At 49.4% G+C, this 19,720-nt stretch overlaps 3 long non-coding RNA genes across 6 annotated transcripts in view; 1 reads left to right on the top strand and 2 right to left on the bottom strand.

Annotated features, from left to right (window-relative positions):
• The window catches only part of LOC110204027 (uncharacterized), a 48,996-nt gene that overhangs the window by 16,553 nt on the left and 12,723 nt on the right, over positions 1-19,720 (top strand). The window contains exons 2-3 of one of the 2 annotated variants that reach the window (XR_013482606.1): positions 5,193-5,258; positions 5,535-5,685. This is a non-coding gene — a long non-coding RNA (uncharacterized LOC110204027). Of the gene's footprint in view, positions 1-5,192; positions 5,259-5,534; positions 5,686-16,694; positions 16,919-17,877; positions 19,459-19,720 lie in introns of those variants that run through there. The other variant, XR_013482607.1, reaches the window with a different exon arrangement.
• Positions 8,048-12,552, bottom strand: LOC144454263 (uncharacterized). 3 transcript variants are annotated; one of them, XR_013482608.1, is made up of 3 exons: positions 12,271-12,552; positions 10,095-10,316; positions 8,048-8,830 (listed from the first exon to the last, which is right to left on the bottom strand). It is a non-coding gene; the product is annotated as an uncharacterized LOC144454263 (long non-coding RNA). The 3 variants fall into 3 exon arrangements; XR_013482609.1 differs by having other exon boundaries at positions 8,048-8,522; positions 12,271-12,547; XR_013482610.1 differs by lacking the exon at positions 12,271-12,552 and adding an exon at positions 11,112-11,753.
• On the bottom strand, positions 12,985-16,528 carry LOC110204028 (uncharacterized). The gene is made up of 3 exons (XR_002323167.2): positions 16,300-16,528; positions 16,032-16,152; positions 12,985-15,172 (listed from the first exon to the last, which is right to left on the bottom strand). It is a non-coding gene; the product is annotated as an uncharacterized LOC110204028 (long non-coding RNA).

Consider the following 19,720-nt stretch of genomic DNA (forward strand, 5'->3'; position numbering starts at 1 on the left):
TTCCCTGAACCATAGTCAAGTTTTTTATTTTGTTTGTTTCTTTTTATTATTTGTTGTGTGTTCATTTTTCCAGCCTACTTCTTGACTTTAAACTTGACATTAAAGTTGGGTTCTGTTCTCCTGAGGGTAGAGAGGTGCTGTCCGAGCTTCAGGATTTTTATTTTTTTGCTCTGTTTCAGAGCTAGCTCTGAGAGTGTCTAAATTTTCATTGCTTTCAAGGTGGTACGATCTGTGGAGAGGTGTGGTCACTGCTTTCTTCATCTGCTCTCTGGGCTTGACCCAGGAAGGGCTCCTGCTCCCCTACAGCCACCACTCTGGAACTGTGACCAGGTCCCCAATTCTCCTGCAGCCACAAGCACTACCCTCTCTTTGCCTTGGAACTGTGACCAAGGTCCCTACTCCCTTGTGAATGACCACCAGCACTCCTATCCACTCCAGAACTGCTACCCAGAACTGTGAAGGCCATAGAGTTGCCAATCACCCAGTGCCACCCAAAGGTCCCTTGTAATGTGTTTCTGACCATTTGTGCCACCCTCCTTACCATCTCTGTCTGAGAGCTCTCAAAGCTGCCTCTACTGCTGCAATGAGCTGCAAGACCCACCATTGGGTGCCCCTGTCACACTCTGGGCCTTTATCCACCCCGAGGTTCCAGACCTTTCCTGTTGACCTCCTAAGTTGTCTTAAGCTGGAAAAATGTCTCCTGTGACCTTCTGTTGGTTTTGCTGCTCCAAAATTTGATTTGAAGCAATATTTTAAAGTTGTTTGGCAGGAAATGTTGGGAGAGTTCAGCTGGCCCTGGTCTATAACTCTACTATCTTGACCACTCCCTCCTAGTTCTGGCATGCTATGCTCTAAGGCCTGTCTTGTCCCTCACACACTCTGTTCTAAAGTCCTCCCAGCTCTGTCATTTCCTATTCTAATGTACCCCTTCTCAGTATTCCCTGTTCTAAAATCCCTCCAATGTCTATCATTTCCTCCTCCCAGCTCTAACATTCTCTATTCTGAGCCCTTAGCAGAACCCAGAGACCTCTTATTCTACCATATCCTTTGTCCTGAGGCTCCAGAATTCCTTTGGCCAGAAGCCTTTCTTGTCACCCCAGGAAAGGAAACTGTGTCCAAAGGAAGAAGTGGTGGTCACAGAGTGCCAGCAGGGCTGCAGCAAGGATAGGTCTTGTCAAAATAACCTTATCTTCTGTTAGGGCAGGTGCAGAAACTAGCACAGATCAAGGATTCAATAGATAGCATTTACCTGGATCTCACCCAGGTGTTTGATAATATATCTCATGATGTTGTGGAAAAGAGACAGATGTCGGCTAGATGGTAGCTTGATTGAGGCCACGAGGGGGTGCCACAGTGCACAGAGTGGTAGGTCTGGAGCTCGGAGCCTTACTAGCTATATGACTCTTGACAAGTCACCTAGTCTCTGTTTGCCTCAGTGTCTTCACCTGTAAAATGGGATAATAACAGTATCCACCTCCAAGTGTTGTTCTGTGGATCAAATGAGAAGATAACTGTAGAGCACTTAGTGAAATGCCTGAAACATAGTAAGGATAATGAAAATGCTAAGTATTGTAAGGTATTAAGTGCAGGAGTCTCAAAACACTTCAATGACCAGATACAAAGAGCTAATCATTTATGGTTTGTTAATATCAACTAGGAAAGTGGTTTCCTCGAGTGCCAGAGGGATGTGTTCTTGGGCCTATTCTGTTAAGCGTTTTTTTTAAAGTCATTGACTTGGATGAAGGCACAGATGAAATGTTTATTCAGATATGCAGTTGACTCAAAGTTGGGAGGGAAAGGAGATTAGAATGTACATTTTTAAAGTGCCCACTATGTGTTGAGGCACTGTGCTAAGTACTCTGCAAATTATCTCAATTTGTCCTCACAACAACCTTGGGAAGCAGTTGCTGTTATGCACATTTATAGATGAGGAACTGAGGCAGATAGAGTTGAAGTGACCTGGCCAGCGTCACACAGCTAGGAAATGTGTGAAATGGCATTTGAAGCCAGGTCCTTCTGCCTCCAGTGTTCTCTCCAGGTTACTGTCACCCCACCCCCACCCCAACAAGAATGAATGACAGAGCCAGGAAGTGAAGGGATCATGACAGGCTGGGTGGCAGCTAATAAGATGAAACTATATAGGAATGGATGTAACTTTATATTAGGTGCACAAATCCAGTTTTTTGGTTGGACAGCAGTTTATCTGAAAAAGATCTGGAGGTTTCAATGGATTGCAAGCTCAGTATCTAGTATCACTGTGACCTAGCAGCCAAAAAGCTAGCTAGATCTTGGGCTCCAGGAAGAAGCTGGTGATGAGTCGCACCTCTCTGTGCTCTACTCTGGCAGGACCACATCAAGACTCTTGCATTCAACTGTGAGCACTGCCCTTTAGACGAAAACTGATAGGAAAACTGCCAAAGAAGTGCAACCGGGAGAATGAGGGGCCTCGAGGACATGACGTAAGAGGCCTGTTCACTAAACTGGGAAAGCTTCTTCTGAGCCTCTGAGATGCTTGGTTTCCCTACCCACACCTCGCCCCATCACCTCCCCCCAAAAAAACCAACCCAAAACCAACCTGGCCTTGTGTTGATTTTGATGCGGTTTATTTGGGAATATGGGCACTAGGTGGTGCCATAGTGCACAGAGGACTTGGCCGGAGTCAGGAAGACATCTTCCTGAGTTCGAATCTGGCTCAGACACTAGCTGCGGGATTCTGGGCAAGTCACTACCCCATTTCCCTTGTTTCCTCTTCTGTAAAACGAGCTGGAGAAGGAATGGCGAACTGCTTCAGTATCTTTGCCAAGAGAACCCCAAAACGAGATCATGAAGAATTAGAGAAGATTAAAAAATAACTCAACAAGAAATATTTGGGGATTTATTTTCTCTCTAGATTGAATAGAAGCTCCTTGAGCCTGTGTGAGCAGTAGCAAGAAGGCCAATCCCACTGGTTTCTAGTATGTGTGGCATAGATAGGAGACTACATAGTGCAGTGGGTAGAGTGCTGTACCCAGAGTCAGAGAAAGCTGGGCAAGAACATGGGCAAGAAATAAGCTGTTGAATTGTTTCAGTTGTGCCCACCTCTTCATGACCTCATTGGGAGGGGTCCCTCTGGCAGAGAAGGCTTCCTAGAAGAGTCAGGGTGGGAAGGGGCTAGCCCATCTGGTCCAGAAACCTTGTGTAAAAGCTGAGAGAGGTCAAAGAGCCCTGGGGCCAGGGTGGTCAGGAAAGACTTCCTAGAAAGGAGAAATCTGACCCAGACTTTGAATGACACAGGAAATTGTCAAGGTCAGTGGAAAAATTCCTCTATTGTTTCAGGAACCATAGGGCTGCTAGGTGGTGCAATACAGTGCCTGGAGTCAGGAAGACTCATCTTCCTATGTGCAAATCTGGCCTTAAATAGTTACTGCCTTTGTGACCCTGGGTAAGTCACTTAACCCTATTGGCCTCAGTTGCCTTATGTGTAAAGTGAATTGGAGAAGGAAATGGCAAATCACTCCAGTATCTTTGCCATTTTGCAGAGAAGTTTTGTCATTCAGTCATTTTAGTAGTGTCCTACCCTTTGTGACCAAGAGGGTGAAGAAGAGTTGGATGTGACTGCAATGACTGAATGACAAAGTTTGGGAATTGTCCCTGAAGAGAGGCCAATCTTAAGCTGTGCCACAGTTTAGGTGGAACATTGATGAGCTGGAGAAGGTGCTGATGGGAGCCAGCAGGACCTAGAAGCTGGTCTGATACAGACTCCCCTCTTTGGTGTTTCTAACCTTCATAGCCAGACTTGCAACTCCATTCCCATCAGTGTTACTCATGAGCACAGTAGGATCAGAAATGGAGAGCTTGAAGAGCCCTCAGAAGGTGTCTCTCATTTTACATGTGAGGAAACTGAGATCGAGAGAAAAGAAGTAATTCACCCATGATCATCCAGCTAGTAGCAAGTAGTATGGGTGGGATTTAATCATTGCTCTAAACCTGGGAGGGGCCTCAGAGATCATTTAGTCCAACTGTCCTCACTTTACAGATGAGAAAACAGGCCTGGGGAGCTTAAGTGACTTCCCCATGGTCACGCAAGTGGTAAGTGTCAGAAATAGGATTTGAAGCCAGCCTGAATCCAGCCCTCTTCCTGCTATACTATATAGTCTCCTATCTGTACTATGCATGCTAGAGCCCAGGAGAATTGACTTTCCTGCTGATGCCCACACAGGACAATGTACTCCCCCACCCCACCCCCACCCCTGCCTCTATTTCTGTCCTGCTCTCCCTACTCACCTCCATCTTTTAGAATCTCCAGCTTCCTCCAAAGCTCAGCTCAATTGCCACTGTCTACATGAGACCTTCCTGATCATTTACCCAGCCCCAGGTGCTTCACCTATCAATTATGTGGCACAGTCACTGGTATTTGTATAAGACTTGAAGGTTTGCAATGTACTTTACAAATATCTCATTTGATCCTCACAAAAACCTTGGGAGGTGGGTGCTGTTATTATGCCCATTCATAGATGTGAAATTTGAGGCCAAAAGAGACAGAGGTTAAGTGACTTGCCCAGGGTCACACAGCCAGTAAATGTGTAAGGCAGGATTTGCACTCCGATTTTCTTGAAGCCACATCCAGCACTCTGTCTGTCTTTGGGCCACTAGCTGCATATGTTAGATATGTATGCACATGGACACATGTTTCTCAGCATAGAATGGAAGCCTCTGGAGGGCAGGGATTGTTTTGGTTGTTCTTGTTTTCTTTGGCTTTCTGTTTTTAACTTATCTCTAGTGCCTAGAAGAACCCCTGCAGAGAGTGGGCTATTAAATACTTCTTAGCTGTTTGATTGGTCTATAGAACCAGGCATATTTAGCCAGGGAGAAGAAAAGGCTTCATGCAGGACTTGGGAACTCTCCTCCAGGACTTGGAAGAATGTCATGGAGTCAAGAACCAGTCTTGTTCTCCTTGAACCCACAGGGCAGAACCAGGAGCAATGAGGTGCCAAGGGGACAACAAGGGTACTGTCAATGAGAGCTGCCCCAGAGTGGAGGCTGCCTGGGGAGGTAGTGAGCATCCCATCTTGGGAGGTCTTCCAGGAGAATCTGGAGGACTACTTCTCATTGAGGATGTAATGAAGACTCCTCTTCAGGGGTGGGTTCCACTAACTGTACTCTGGGTCTCTTCTGATGCTAAAATTCTGTGACTCACCCCCTCTCAGTCCTAGGCCTTTATGAATAGCTTCTCTCGGGCTGTGGCATTCAAATACCAGTCCTCTGGAGTCATTATACAGGTATGGGTGTGGGTGTGAGTGTGAATGTGCTTGTGTGATTGTTAGGGCCTGAAGAGATGGATGGGAAAGTCTGTGAGGAGCTGAGAGATGGGGGAGAGCTTGGGAAGAGGGCAAGGGGGTCAAGGTAAGTGGGATTGATGAGAGGCAACAGGTTTGGTGAGGTAGCAGGAGGGTGGGGGCAAAGATGGGTGAGCAGCTAAAGGGGAGGAAGCTTTTGGGAGGTGGGTAGAGTGAGAGCTATGACCCTTACATGTACTCATCAACTTCTTTCTCCAGACTCTTACTCCTATGGCAGTTTCCAGCAACTTATCCCATATGCCACCCACAAAATTCTTGGTGAAGTCTTCAGATGACTTTGCCAGAGAAGCCTTGGACACCGTAGGCGTCTCTAACTTCACCTGGGGGGTGTTTCCTACACTCTGTCCACGTAAGTGACTGGGGTGCCCACTGGGTTGAACTAATAGGGAAGGTGTCCAGACAAACTCCTGGCTTAATGGGTTGGCTAAGGAGGGAAGGAAGGATACTCTTCCATGTCAGGAACTCTGTTAACCCCTTTACAAAGATCTCATATGGTCCTCACAATAACCCTGGCAAGATAGGTGCTGTTATTATCCTCATTTTCCCATTGAGGAAACTGAGTCAGACAGCTGTTCAGTGACTTGTCTGTGGTCACGCAGTGGTAAGTTTCTCAGGCTGGATTTGAACTCAGGTATTCCAGACTCCAGGTCCAGTGTTCTAGCCATTGTCACCTATCTGTACACACCTGGGTAGAGGTTGAATCGTTGGAGTGTGTGTGTGTGTGTGTCTGTGTGTGTTTGTGTGTGTGTATATGTGTATTGGGGTGAGAGGTATTTGAGCAAAACCCATGGGGTTCACAAAAGAATGGGAGGCATGAATGAAGACAGATGTCTGCCCCAGGTATAGTGTCATGGAAAGAACATTGGATTTGGATTCAGAAGACCTGGTCTGAAATCCTAGCCTTGCCATGTACTGGACCCTCATCAGTCACCTTGCCCAGGGTTTGTCTGGTACACAGGAAAGAATACTGGATTAGGAAATTCCAGTCCTGGCTGTGAGGTCTTGAGGAAGGCACTGAATATCTCTGAGACTCAGTTTCCTCTTCTGTACAATGAGGTGGATGGCTCAGGGTCCTCTCTTCCATCTCTAAATCTTTGGCTCTAACACCCAAATCTCCAGAATTTACTATTTTTCCACTTGTGTACTGAGAGTGGCTTTGATGAGGTGATCTCCATGGTCTGTCACAGCTCTGGGTCCTCCTTTTGGAGAGGATGAGCTCCTGGGCCTGTGACTTCATAGGAGGTAGGGAATTCCTGGTGAGGACCTTCCAACTCTCAACACAGCTTGTCTGCAGTCTAGAGTTGTTGAGTTGCCTGGGGCACTGAGAGGGTGCCACAGCCTGTTAGTATGAATGCTGGCCTATTGGCCCCTCAGCTTCTCAGCCACATAGCTTGTGGAGGGCTCAGATGTTCTGAGAAAGTCATCAGAGCAAGCCCCCTCCTCCCTGGGTCTGATACTGAGTCTTGAGGCCTTGAAGGAAATACCTCCTACCAGATTTACAGATTGAAACCCATTCCCAGGTGCCAGTTGTCATAATATTAGACAGGACAATGGGAACTCACTTATCCAAAGCCTATCATCTGACCAATGCGTAAGACCTTGGCTTTTGTTGGGGGGGGGGACCCTTCAGGTATAGTGCACATGACTCTCTAGAACTTGGTTGTCAGGAACCCAGACAGTTCTATAAAATTCAATGATGCAGGATGTAGTTACCTAGAACCGCCTGTGGGAAATTTTGATGTTTAGGGCTCTTATCAACAGCCTGGAGTGCAGGTATGTGGAACTTGGTGGCTCCAAGTCAGCTCACAAGAACTCTGTCCTTCCGAATTGAGGTCACTGGGCCTTACTTATTTGATATGCTGTTCTCTAGAAGTCATTGGTCCAGAACACAATGAAGAATATGACAAGACCCCCCAAAAGAAACACCTTAGCTCCAAAATGTGTGCATGTGCATGCAAGCTTCTTCATCTTCTTCAAGGAGAACCCACTGGGTATTTACTCTAAACCTACTGGCTCTTATTCAACACAAAATTCTTACAACCTTGGTGCTCTGGTTCTCTAAGTCCAGAGAAGACTAGAATTAGCAGATTGGAGACGCGTGGACCACCCCGCCCCTCCCAGAAGAGTATGAACTCAGGATGCAAACCAAGACCTAAGGTTTAGGACATGGCCAGTGTGGGATTTTGCTTAGCTTGATTAGGCATACTTATTGAAAGGGCTTCTTTTTTCCTTCCTTTTTAAACAGGAAAAGTGGGAAGGAGAGGAAATAGATTTAATTTAATTTTTTAAAAAGGATTAGAGGGGTACATGGAGTTAACTAGAGAAGGGCAGAGTGACTGATGGAATTAAGTGATTGGAGCAAAAGATAGAAATACAAAATGCAACAATAAGGTTGGCTCCTAAATGCTGACTTCTTAGAGATTAGGACATTAGATAAATGGACTCTGGATAGGTGAGTTCCCACGGTTCCATCTAATATTAGGGTGATGAACTGACTGCCAAGGATTTTATCTCTTGGTCTAGCATTTGCCCAAGGATGCAGAGAGATGGGTGAGCTTATTTTTTTTAAAAAGGAAATTGGAGTTAAGTGACTTGCTCAGGGTGACACAACCAGTAAGATCTGGAGTCATATGTGAACTCAGGTCCTCCTGACTCCGTTGTTGATGTTCTATTCAGTGTGCCACCTAGCTGCCCCAGTGAGCCGGTTTAGAAAAGTTTACCAAATGCTGTTTTTATTTTTAAAGGAAACATAATTTTTGATCATATACTCATAGACTACAGTGCTGGCAAGTTATCTGCTTGACCACTTTGCATCCAGTTGCTTCATTGTACAGAATATGACAGTGAAACCCAGAAAGGGTATACGATGGAAAAGACATAGTGAAGCAGGAGTGTGTCAGAAAAGAGCTGAGGGTGTTAGCAGACCACAAGCTGAGTATGAGTCAGCCATGTAATGGGGTGCCCCAAAAAGCTGATTTTGAACCATGTAAAGTGGGGCAGTAGCTTCCAAGAATAAGGAGGTGGTTGTCCCACATACTTGATGAGGAGGCCTGTGTTCAGTTCTGGGCACCATGGTTTAAGAAGGACATTAATGGGCCAGAAAATTTCCAGTGTTGGGAAACCAGGACGATGAAGGGCTTGGTATCCAGAGCATGCCATCAGCTGAGGGAATTGGTGGTACGCAATCTGGAGAAGAGAGAAGGGGATCATGATGGCTGTTTTCTAGTACTTGCATGCAGGAAGGGAATTGGCTATGTTCTTTGGCCTCAGAGGGCAGACCTGGGAGCAGAGGGGCTGGCAGTGGGGTGGGGCAAGGGGAAGAAGGGACTGAAAAGTGGCCAGATTTGGCTTGAGATCACGACAAACTTCCTGAGGATAAGAGCTGTCCCAAAGGTCACCGGGTTGCCTTGAGAGTCGAGTTCCCCTTCCTTGGAGGTCTTGAGGCTGAGGCTGGAGGAGCATGTGCTCTGTATGTTCTAGTGAAGATCCTGTTCCTGTATGGGATGGATTCAGTAGCCTCCTGGGTAAACTAGAACCCCTGGGCCATCTGACTCTATCCCCTTGACCGAACTGCGCACACCAGTCCCAGGGTTTTCAAACACAGAGGCTGAATTCTATTTATCCAGTACCTGCTGTGTGCAAAGCCTTGAAGTAAACAGACTGTAGTGTACAGCGTGTCAAATAATACCAAAGCGTTAGAAACAGTAGGGACATAATTTATACAATGTTAAATGAGGTTGATACTCTATATACCAGAGTCTTACTCCCAGACAGTTATTTGTTAGCAACATGAAGATTAGAACACAAGGCAACCTCTCTTAATTCATACAGCATAAATACGTGGGGTACGCTAGGTGGAGCTGCGTGGGGTAGAGCTCTGGAACTGGAGTCAGAAAGGGTCATCTTCCTGAGTTCAAATTCAGCCTCAGACTCTTACTAGGTGTGTGATTCTGGGCAAGTCACTGAACCCGGTTTGCCTCAGTTTCCTCATCTGGAGAAGGAAATGGCAAACCCCAAATGGGGTTACGATTTGGACACAATTGGACAAGAAATGAATAGATGAGAGGAAGGGGTGGAAGCACTTGTATAACATCTACTATGTGCTAAGCCCTTTACAAATATCTCATTTGATTCTCATGCCAACCCTGGGAGGTAGATGCTGTTATTATCCCCATTTTACAGTTGGGGAAGCTCTGGCAGATTGAGGTTAAGTGACTTGCCCAGGGTAGCATAGTTAGTAAGTGTTTGAGACCAGATTTGAATTTAGGTCTTCCTTCCTTCCTTCCTTCCTTCCTTCCTTCCTTCCTTCCTTCCTTCCTTCCTTCCTTCCTTCCTTCCTTCCTTCCTTCCTTCCTTTCTTCCTTCCTTCCTTTCTTTCTTTCTTTCTCTTTCTTTGTTTCTTTCTCTTGTTCTTTCTTTTTTCTTTCTTGGGCAGTTAGGTTTAAGCCACTTGCTCAGGGTCACACAGTGTAAGTGTCAAATGTTTCATCTGAGGCCAGATTTGAACTCAGGTCCTTTTGATTTTAGACACTGTGCCACCTAGCTGCCCCAAATTCAGGTCTTTCTAACTCCAAGCCCAGCACTCTATCTACTGCATTACCAGCTGCCTCATCCTCAGCATTCTCTGCCCCCTAAGGCTTTGCCTTCTGATTGATTTGTTCCTTCTAGAACTTCCATTTTAAGGGGAAGGCCCAGGCAACAGTTATTTTCAGCCCTCTCCAGGCTGCACTGCAGTCATCTGCACAGAACTTCCCCTACCTTTTCTCTTCCCGTTTTTCAGCTTCTTTTTAGCACTCCATTAGAAGCAAAGCTTCTTCATGGCAGGGACTGTCTTTGTTTCTGCTTGTATTTGTATTTCGAGCACTTAGCACAATACTGGGCACGTAGTAAGGTCTTAATAAATGCTTACTGGCTGACTGGCAAGATAATGTATAGCAGTCATGTGGAAGAATCTTGGACTATCAGAGCTGGAAGGAACACCTGAGAATAGAGAATAACAGAAATATAAGGGACCTTAGAACAGAGAATGCAAGAGCTGGGAGGGACTTTGAATATGGAATGTCAGAGCTGGGAGGGCCCTTAGAACAGGGAATGTTAGAGCTGGGAGGGCCCTTAGAGCAGGAAATGTCAGAGCTGAGAGGGCCTTAGAGATCATGTAGTCTAGAGATATCAAAACTCCTGGACTGAAAAACACCAAAATGCTCCCCAGACCAGCTCAAAATGTAATTGGGAAATGCTTATGAAGGTAAATACAACTGTGCTCCATGGCTAATGTTCCTAAGTCAGCAGTCATCTGCTGGGCTATGTTTCTCCTGGAGGTGTGTTAGGAGGCACTGAGGGGGCAGTGCCCCAGGCCCCATTGCTCTTGGCTCAGGCTGAGGCCAGGCTGCCTCCTGACCACTGTGCTCCCTGCTTTCCTCAGAGCTTGTTGCTGTGGCCCTTCAACTCCAACTTAAAATTCATCATGCCGGTTCTGAGGTCCTCCTACTCTCTGCTCAGTGCATCCAGAAGATCCTGAAGAAGCTGTGGGAAGGAGGTGGGGGCACAATTGGGGCCCTTTGTTGGGGGAAGGGCGATGAGTCCTGCTGGTGGGAAGAGGGGGGGCAAACAGAGGGGTTTCCTCTGCTTGGCTAATCCCTCTGGCCTGCTTTCTAGGGTCCCTTTCAGGAGAAACCCTAGCCCTGAGAAGCCGTAGCTGTAACTTGTTATAATAAATTGCTTTCTTTTTAGCCAGCTATCTGTCTTATCAATAGCTGCATGGCCAAGCACACTCACCACCATCCTTGTGCCACCGCAGCCCACAGTCACGCTGGGAGTCCTGGGTCTGAACCCCACCTCCACCCCTCAACACTCGCAGGTCTGCTGAGTAGAGCCCAGGAGAGGCAGCCTGACCTATGTTGCCCATGGGCAGTCCACCAGATACTGAAGGCATCCCAGAGAGCAGAAAGGGCAGGGGTGATGGGGGAGATGTAGGAGGATGCCTCCTCCTCCTCCCTCCGTCCCTCCCTGCCAGCTCCCCACTCTTAGAAGTTATCACAGACTCCAGGCTGGGGTGGAGGGGAGTTAATACAGTGTGATAATTTACAGGCCCCAGGAGCTCTGGTTCCCACGTGACCTTCTTCCCTTATTTGCTCTGCAACACTGGGCAAGTGACTTCCTGTTCCTAATCTCATTTTCCTTTCTGTAAAATTAGGTGGGAGGGGATGGATTTTAATGAATTTCCCAAATTCCTTGCCAGCCCCTGGGACCAGTCCCCTTATACTCTTCCTTAGGTCTGACATTCTGGGTCTTGTATTCAAGCTGGGCCGTTGCCCTCGATATGTGCCACTTTCATTTTTCCAATGCCATGGAAGCCAAATCTCAGAGAGGGGAATGAATTTGGCGAAAGCTACACAACGAACCTACCCAGGGAGGGGCAGAGGCAGGAAAGGTCTCAAGGCTCTCTCCCTTAGAACAAGCAGAGAGCCTTCTCCTCCCGCCACCCCCCCCATGCATGTCACAGCCCTCTCCCCCTGTATCCCTCCCCCCTGCGCTTTGCCCATCAGCACAGCTCCCTCCCCTCACCCTCCTCTGAACACCTCTAGCTGAAAGCTGGGAGGGGTGGCTCCCAGAGGGCAGAATTCAGCCCTCACTCTTGGCTGCCTTTAGCTATGTCCCTTCCCCTTCCCTTTGAGGAAGAAAAACAAGGAAACAAATGAAATTCCTGTCTCCTTCCCAGGGCCTCTCGGGACCCAGCAGGGAGTCACCAAATCCCAGAGTGTCAGGGCAGGAAGGGATCGCAAAGGTCGCCTTGGCCAAATCCTCTAGACAGATGGGGAAACCAAGACCAAGGGAAGGAGTGGGACCTAGGCCAGGGTCTCATAGTGAGGCAGAGGAGGGGCAGGGCCCAACTTCCCACTCCTAGCTCTGGGGCCAAGGGAGCTTACCCACTTACCCAAGGCTAGAGACTGGGAAGAAGAGATTGGAGAAGGCCCTGCCTTCCCTCCATTGGCTGTAGGACTTCCTGAAACTCCCAGGCTGGCGGGGATTGGCCCTGGAAGCCTTCTTGGAAGCAGCCAGTGTGGCAGCTCAGGTGTGGCAGGGTATGTGAGGAGTTCAGCTGAGACCAGATGCCCCTTTTCACGAGCATGGAGTTCAAATCCTGCTTCTAACATTCATTAACTTTGTGACCTTGGACCTACCCTCCTGGGGACTGGTTTTCTTTTTCTGTGAAAGGGAGTTGACAGTCTGGCCTCTGAGATCCCTTTCAGCTATAAATCTTATCCTATAAACTCCTAGATATCTGAAACCTTTGAGGTTTCATTTCCTTATTCCCCAGACTGTTCCCTTCTTCTGGTATAGGATGTAAATGAGGTTGCTTCAGAACGGAGAGTGGTATGGAGGGGACCTAAAGCAGCCAGTGGTCAGGCATACAGCCATGTTTCCTGCTCAGACTGGGAGTCCTTGGAAGGGAAGGCCAAGCCTTCTTCCTTTTGCAGGGAGATTCCTGCTAGGGCACCCTAGCCACCTTGGGGTTCACACCTCTAGCTTCTGGCCCAGCTCGATGTGGGAGAGAGAGCTTGGTGCCCTGACCTTGCCTCAGGGGCCTGCTTGGTGCCTCCCCACTTCCCATCCACCCCCACCTCCCAAAACAAAACTCAGCCTCCACTGCTGGTTAAATAGAAACACATTTATTTTATCATCATACATTCCCTATTACATGAGGAACCACCCCAAGAAGAAGTTTAGAGGGAAGAGAGATGGAGATGGGGCAGAGCAAGGCACAGCCTGCATTATTTCTACGGGACCTACCCTAACTCCGGAGCAGCCCTGGCTCCCAGCTCGGCCACTGGCTTGCTGTGTGACCTAGGGAGAAGTCCCTTATCTCACTCGTGAGCCTCAGTTCTCCCGTCTCTAAAATGAGGGAATAAAACTCCACATCTGATGTATCTTCCCACCCTGATAGTCCGTGCACTTAGTGTAGTGGCTGGCACATAGTAGGTGCTTAATAAATGTTTATTGATTGATTATTGATCTGGGTCCTAACTTTCTTTTCAATCTTCACTTTCTATATTTTAAGAAGCCTCCCAGCACTGACCTTCTCTTGTCTGAGGTTCCTCCCAATTCTGACATTTGGTGTTTTAAAAGTTCTCCCAGTTCTAATTCTCTATGTTGTAATGGCCCTTCCAGCTCTGATATTCCACCTTCCTAGGGTTCTCCTACCTCTGATATTCTGTTCTAAGGACTCTCTGAGCTCTAACATCCCTTACTCTATGACCTGGTTTGAAACCCAGGGACAGAATCCATCCTTGGGGGCAGAATCTTTCTCAGCAGCAGATGTTGGGGGAAAGGGAGAAGACATAGGCTTCCAGGTTGGGATAGCAGCATCACAAGGCAGGTTGTAGGAGTCCCAGGTGCGCTCAGGGCTGGGCACAAGGCCGAGCAGGGGGCCGAGGGCAGGGCCTGTGCAGGCGGGCAAGATCAGGCCTAGTGAGTTGGGCAAGAGGGAGGGGGAGGCTCCGACAGAAAGTTGGCCAAGGGACAGGAATGTCAGAAAAAAAAGTTCAGTCTCTGGGAAGAGCAGGAGCCCCTTCCCCACTCTACTCCAGGTTCCTGGCCACAGCCAGCATCTCATGATGCGCTGCTGCACCCTGGAGAGCCCTCACATCTAAGAGGGCAGCCACATGCTTCCTCCTTGGGAGACATGAGGGGATATCATTGAGGTCTCAGAACCCTCACCATCCAACCCAGGTCCAGAACAATCATTCTATCCAGATATGGGGCTTGGAACTCTCCCAAAGGCAGCTCTAGAACCTAGAGACCCACATACAGAATCATCATCCTTTCCCCAACTATTTCAGGGGGATCACACCCCCCAGGTTAATTCTCACCCTAGTTCAATCCCAGAGCCCCACCCCCAAAGAGATCTAGAGCCAATATTCTCCCCAAGTGTTGCAGGCTAGAGCCCATCAAATTCTGAAGTCCTCACCAGTCCAAAAGTCAACTATAGAAACCCCAAACACAGATCCAGAACCCTAGGCATGGTCACGGCACAGTTCTGGGAGCTTTATTCATATAGTCAGCTCCAGAATCAGTCTCCCCCTCAACCACGTCAGTCCTGGAATCCTTATCTCTGGAGCCCAGAAGCAGAGCTAGATCCCCAAACTCTGAAACCCACCCAGAGTAGGCCCCTCCAATTCATCTCCACATATTCCACCAGGTGCTTTCGGTGCAGGTCCCCAACCAGGGTCTACGCACATATTAGAGTAAGTACTAAGGGGAGACACAGTGATGTGGGGCAGGGGAGAGAGATTATCAGGATAGAAGGAAGTAGAAATTGGGGGGGATATTGGAGGGGCACAGAGGGGAATAGAGATGAGAAGAAATAATGGGACTTTACAGGGAAAAAGATGGGGAGATAGAAGGACAAAGGAGATGGGGAAAATGAGAACAGGAAGAGATGAAAGGGGAGAGATTGGGGGACAGAAATGGGAGAGATATAAGGGAGATAGAGAGGAGGAGATATTTCAGAGACAGAGAAGGGCATTAGAGAGAGGAAATATTGGGGGAGAGAGAAGAAGAAGAGGAGGAGGAGGAGAAGGAAAAGGGGGAAGAGGAAGAGGAGGGGAAAGAGACAGGGAGGGAGAGGAGAGAGGGGCAAAGACAGATAGGGAGGATAGATATAGGGGGAGATTGGGCTAGACTAGATAGAGACCCCTTTTTTTTTTAGGGGTTAAGTAACTTGCCCAGGATCACACAGCTGGTAAGTGTCAAATGTTTGGTCTGAGGCCGGATTTGAACTCAGGTCCTCCTGCCTTGATGGCCGGTGCTCTATTCGCTGTGCCACACAGCTGCCCCTAGAGATCCAATTTTGGAAGAAGATGAGAAGGGAGGAAGGGCAAAGGCACCAGGAGAAGGGGGGGATCCTTTGCCCCTTCATTTTTCTGCCTTTCTCCCCGTCCATTCTCCACCTATCCCCTCCCTCCCACCTGTGGACATGTCCATTCATATCAGGTAAGGCTGCTCATGAATGCTTCTGAGGGCTAAGGCTTGAGCTCCCAGGGTCTCTACAATGCCATCCAGAGCCTCAGAGCTGGTCAGCTACTTGTGACACATCACTTTGGAGAAGTGGGGCTGGAATCGTCCAGAGAAAGGACAGATCAGAATTCATCTGACCCACAGCTCCCTTCAGGTCCCACCCAGGCCCCCGAGCCCATGAGTAGAAGAGCCGGGAATTCTTCAAGTCTTAATGGGGGGGTCCCAGAGCCCATCAATGTCTTCATGAGGGTGGGAGGGGTTGAGCACACACATGTAACCAAAGCTGAAGCTCATTTAATTCATGGGCACCCATTCCATACAGAGTCACAGACCTGAGCACAAAGGACATAAAAGGTCACACCCATCCTGGACCAGCACGCCCAGGCGCAGCCTCAGGCTTCCACACTTCTGAGTATAGCAGTCAATAGGCAACGGGAGCCTTTGGGAGTTTAGGCCCAGACCAAGGTTGTGCCTCCCCCCTCCCCCAGCTGGGCTGTCAGTGTAAATATCTATCTCCTCCCTCCATTCTGCTCCCTCCCCTTTCTTTCCTCTCTTCCTCTCTCCTAGTCCAGTCTCTGGCTTGGCTGGATCTCGGCCTGATCCTGATCTGACCCTTGTCACAACCCCCAGGTCCCCATTTTCTAGACAGTTTGGGAGGGGGCCCAGGGGCTTCCTGACCTGCAGTTCTTGAAAGAGGAGGTGGAAGAGGCAGGTCGCATGGTCAAGAGCATTTGCAGCTGCCTCCCAAGCAGGCTCGCTCTCTGAGGGCCCCAGGCAGGACAGACGCTCAGCTAGAGAGCTGCAAGGGAGAAGCCAGGGCTCATCACTAGCTGGCCTTGGGTCCCGGCTCACTCACTCCACATATTGGGTGGGCAGGCAGGCAGGGAAGCGTATCTCTCCACGTTTGGAGGAGGGGTTTCTGTGTCTTTGGAGGATTTATCTGTACCTGAGTGGTGGGCAGAGGGCATGGCTTTGGTCCGTGTGAGAGGTCTCTCCATATCTCTGATGGGAGGGTGTCTCTGTCCTTGGAGGAATCTCTCTTTGGGTCGTCTTTCTAGTGGAGTTTCTCTGTTTCTGGAGTTCTCTTTGTGTGTGTGTCTGAAGGTCACTCTGTCTCTGGAGAGCTTACTCTCATAGTGTAGGGAGGTGTCTCTTTTGAAGTCTATGTCCCTGAGGAGGATGTCTCTGTGTCTCTGGGAAGGATGTTTTTCTTGAGGCCACAATGGGCGTCCCTTTCCATGTTTCCAGAGGAAGTATAGGGAGGCCCTTTCTGTGGCCCTTTTCCAGGGGGATAGAGTTGGGGAGAGGAAGGAAAGGACCTCAGAACATCTGGGATAGGGACAGACTCCGCAAGGAAAGGTTGGGCCAACTCCCCATGGGGAGAACATTAGGTCATGCTGGGGCCCTTCTCCCGTCCGCTCTAGGGTCTGACTTAGTGATGGAGGGGGCCATAGCTCACTAAGGTAATTGTCTGACTGATATAAGTGTCACACGGCAGCCCTCGGATGCTTGGGTTCTCATGGAAGCTCTCTACCCGCTGCTGGAAACTGGAAGGCCAAGTTCAGGTCAGGTCTCTCCTTTGCAGCCCACCCCTTCAGTTCTGAGCTCACATCCTCCAGGAAGCGCTCCAGATTTCACTCTCCCTCCTGTTTTATCACTTTCTCACCCCTTATCAGTTTCTCACCTCCCATTCACTTCTCCACCCTCAGGCAATCTGATTTCCATCTTCACCACCTGACTGAAACTGCCCTCTTCTGGGCCACTAGGAATTTCTCTATTGCTAAATCCAATGACCTTTTCTCACTCTTCCTCCATCTCTCTGCTGCTTTGGACCCAGCCTACCATCCTCTCCTCTGAATACTCTCTCCTCTAGGTTTTCAGGATGTACTCCTCCCACCTGCTCCTCCTTCCACCTGATAATAACTTGGCTGATCCCACTTCCCGCCTTCCCTGCTCCCCATAGCTAGGATCATCCCACATCCCAGATGACTCCCATATGTGGCCCACATTTGTCTGCCAAGCTCCGGGCTCACATCACCACTGTCTGCTGGATATTTCCATCTGGATGTCCCATAGCTGAGAATCCTAATAGAAGCCACAATCTTTCCTCTCCAACCTACCCCTCCTCCTAAACCTCCCATTTCTACAATCTGTGCCTTGTATAGCCAGAGCCTGGGAGAATACCTGATACATAGCCCAGCTTCTGCAGGAAGTCCCTTCCCCACCCGATCCCACCTCTTCCCTCTGAGAGCACTTTCCATCTGTTTAGCATGCATTTGTGCATGCAACGTTACTGTCTTGCTGTCTTCCAGCCCGGAATATAAGCTCCCTGATGGCAAGAATTGGGAAGTGTTTGGGTTTTTCAGTTTTTTTTTTATATTCCCAGCCACTGCTCTGGTGCCTGGCTCAATCATTCAATACATGCCTGGGCCACGATGTGAGCGCCATGGTGCGTGGTGTATACTGGCAAGCTGGCCTCGATGTAGCCGGCCTGGCAGCCCATGGGCTTTGTGGCATCCCACAGCATCCGCCTGGCTTGCAGCGACCACTGCGCCCTGACCGAGCACCTGGACATCGCAGCCAGCTGCCACCTGCTGCCTGACATCCAATCTCCTGCTGAGCCAGCCCCCAGCCCCCGGGCATAGTGGAGGAGCAGCCCTCCTCACCTGTGTTCCACCCCCACTGTGCTTCCCAAGGTCTAGTGTCCTTTGATGGCGTCTCTGGGAAGGATTGGTAGAGGCTGTATCAGTGCTCCTAGATCCGGGTTCCAGGGGCCCTCCACTGGGTTGGGGGCTGGGAAGGGCCTGTAAGCTGGGAGCTGCCTCACCCTCTATACCCTCACCAGGTTTCAATAAAGTCTTTGGAAAGAGATGGCCGAGTGTCCTTGGAATGGAGGGATATAGTGGGAGGAGGTGGCACAGGGCACAGTCCCCAAAATCCGTACCCACCATGTACAACCAATGGTGGTCACCAGGCAGCACTGTGGTTCCTTCCAGGATGCCAGGGTTCCTCCATGCCAGGCCTTAGGCTGGCCGGCCCCGCCCATTACCATTCCACCTGGGCGTTCCACCAGTCCTTCATTGCCAGGTGACCCCTCCCCCCTCAGACCTTAGGACCTGGGTGATCCTGTGGCCTTTCATCCTCTGGATTCTGTAGAGCTGAGCCTGCCCCTCACCAAGGCTGTCCTGCCGAACCTCCAGGTTGTCCTGTCCAGGATGGGGTCGTGGATGGAACCAGGTGGCTCAGCCTTCCAAATGCTCAGCACTGTGGCTGCAACCTGGTGGCTTCTGCGGGTAGCCTGGTGGCTGGGCCATGCCCTGCCCCAGATTGGCCTGGGCCTTGGCATTTCTCTCAGGAGACAAGGGGCCTGGGCAGGTGTGTGGGAGAAGGAGGGAGGGAAAGGGGCCCAAGGGGGAGGGAAGGGGCAAGGGCACTGATGATAGGGGTCCTGTGACCTGCTGCCTCAGAGGAGTCTGTGGACCGTGGATGGAGGATTCCAGGACCTCGATTCAAAATTCAGTCAAGCTGCTTCGGAACCCCTGTGACCCCCCTGGGCAAGTCACTTCCACTCTGGGATTCACTTTCCTTGTTTATAAAATACATGTCTCACCAAGGGGCCCCAAGGTCTGTCTGAACCTAGAATATGATTCCATGACATGGGTGACTGCGAGGAGGGCTGAGACTCGGGTGGCTTTTTTTGTTTTTGTGGTTTTTTAACATTGGGGGCAGCTGGACTAAATGATTTCCAGAGTCCTGGGAGGCTTTACATCTGAGGTCCTCTGATCTCAGTAGTGCCTATGTAGGTGCTCACATTCAGGCATGCCCCTAGGGCTACAGGCCCCCTGCAAGCACGTTCCCCTTGTGCAGACTCACATTTCCAGGTTGAGTTCCACTGCATAAACAGCTTAAAATCCTTTTCAATTCCTGGGCCATGAAAGTAGAACTCAGAAGGAGGAGGTGGAGAGTAGAGGCTCTCTCCTGCCCCTTCCTGGGATGTCCCATTGGGTGGGTCCTGCAGAGGGTTCCCCCCAGGGACTCCCAGATCTCTCTCCTCACAGTGGTAACCGGGGCCACAAACGGAATCGGCAGGAGCTATGCTCATGAGGTAAGTTGGGGGGGGTGGCTGGGGCCAACTGAATCTGTCTTTAGTATAGTTGGACATGGTCCCACATCTCTACTCCATTGCATTCTACATACACGGTCCAATGCATTCGGTGTTTTCTCCTACACGTGCTTTCTTCTATGTGCCCTGATCATTTTCTAGAGCCTCAGGACATGTGTTTGCAGGGGGATTCCTGTGTAAAGACATATAAATGTAGCAATTAATGTTACAGGTGAATGTATATACATATATACATACATACAGA

Source organism: Phascolarctos cinereus, unplaced genomic scaffold (genome assembly GCF_003287225.1).
Source record: "Phascolarctos cinereus isolate Bilbo 61053 unplaced genomic scaffold, phaCin_HiC Scaffold_726;HRSCAF=1367, whole genome shotgun sequence".
NCBI classification, from domain to species: domain Eukaryota; kingdom Metazoa; phylum Chordata; class Mammalia; order Diprotodontia; family Phascolarctidae; genus Phascolarctos; species Phascolarctos cinereus.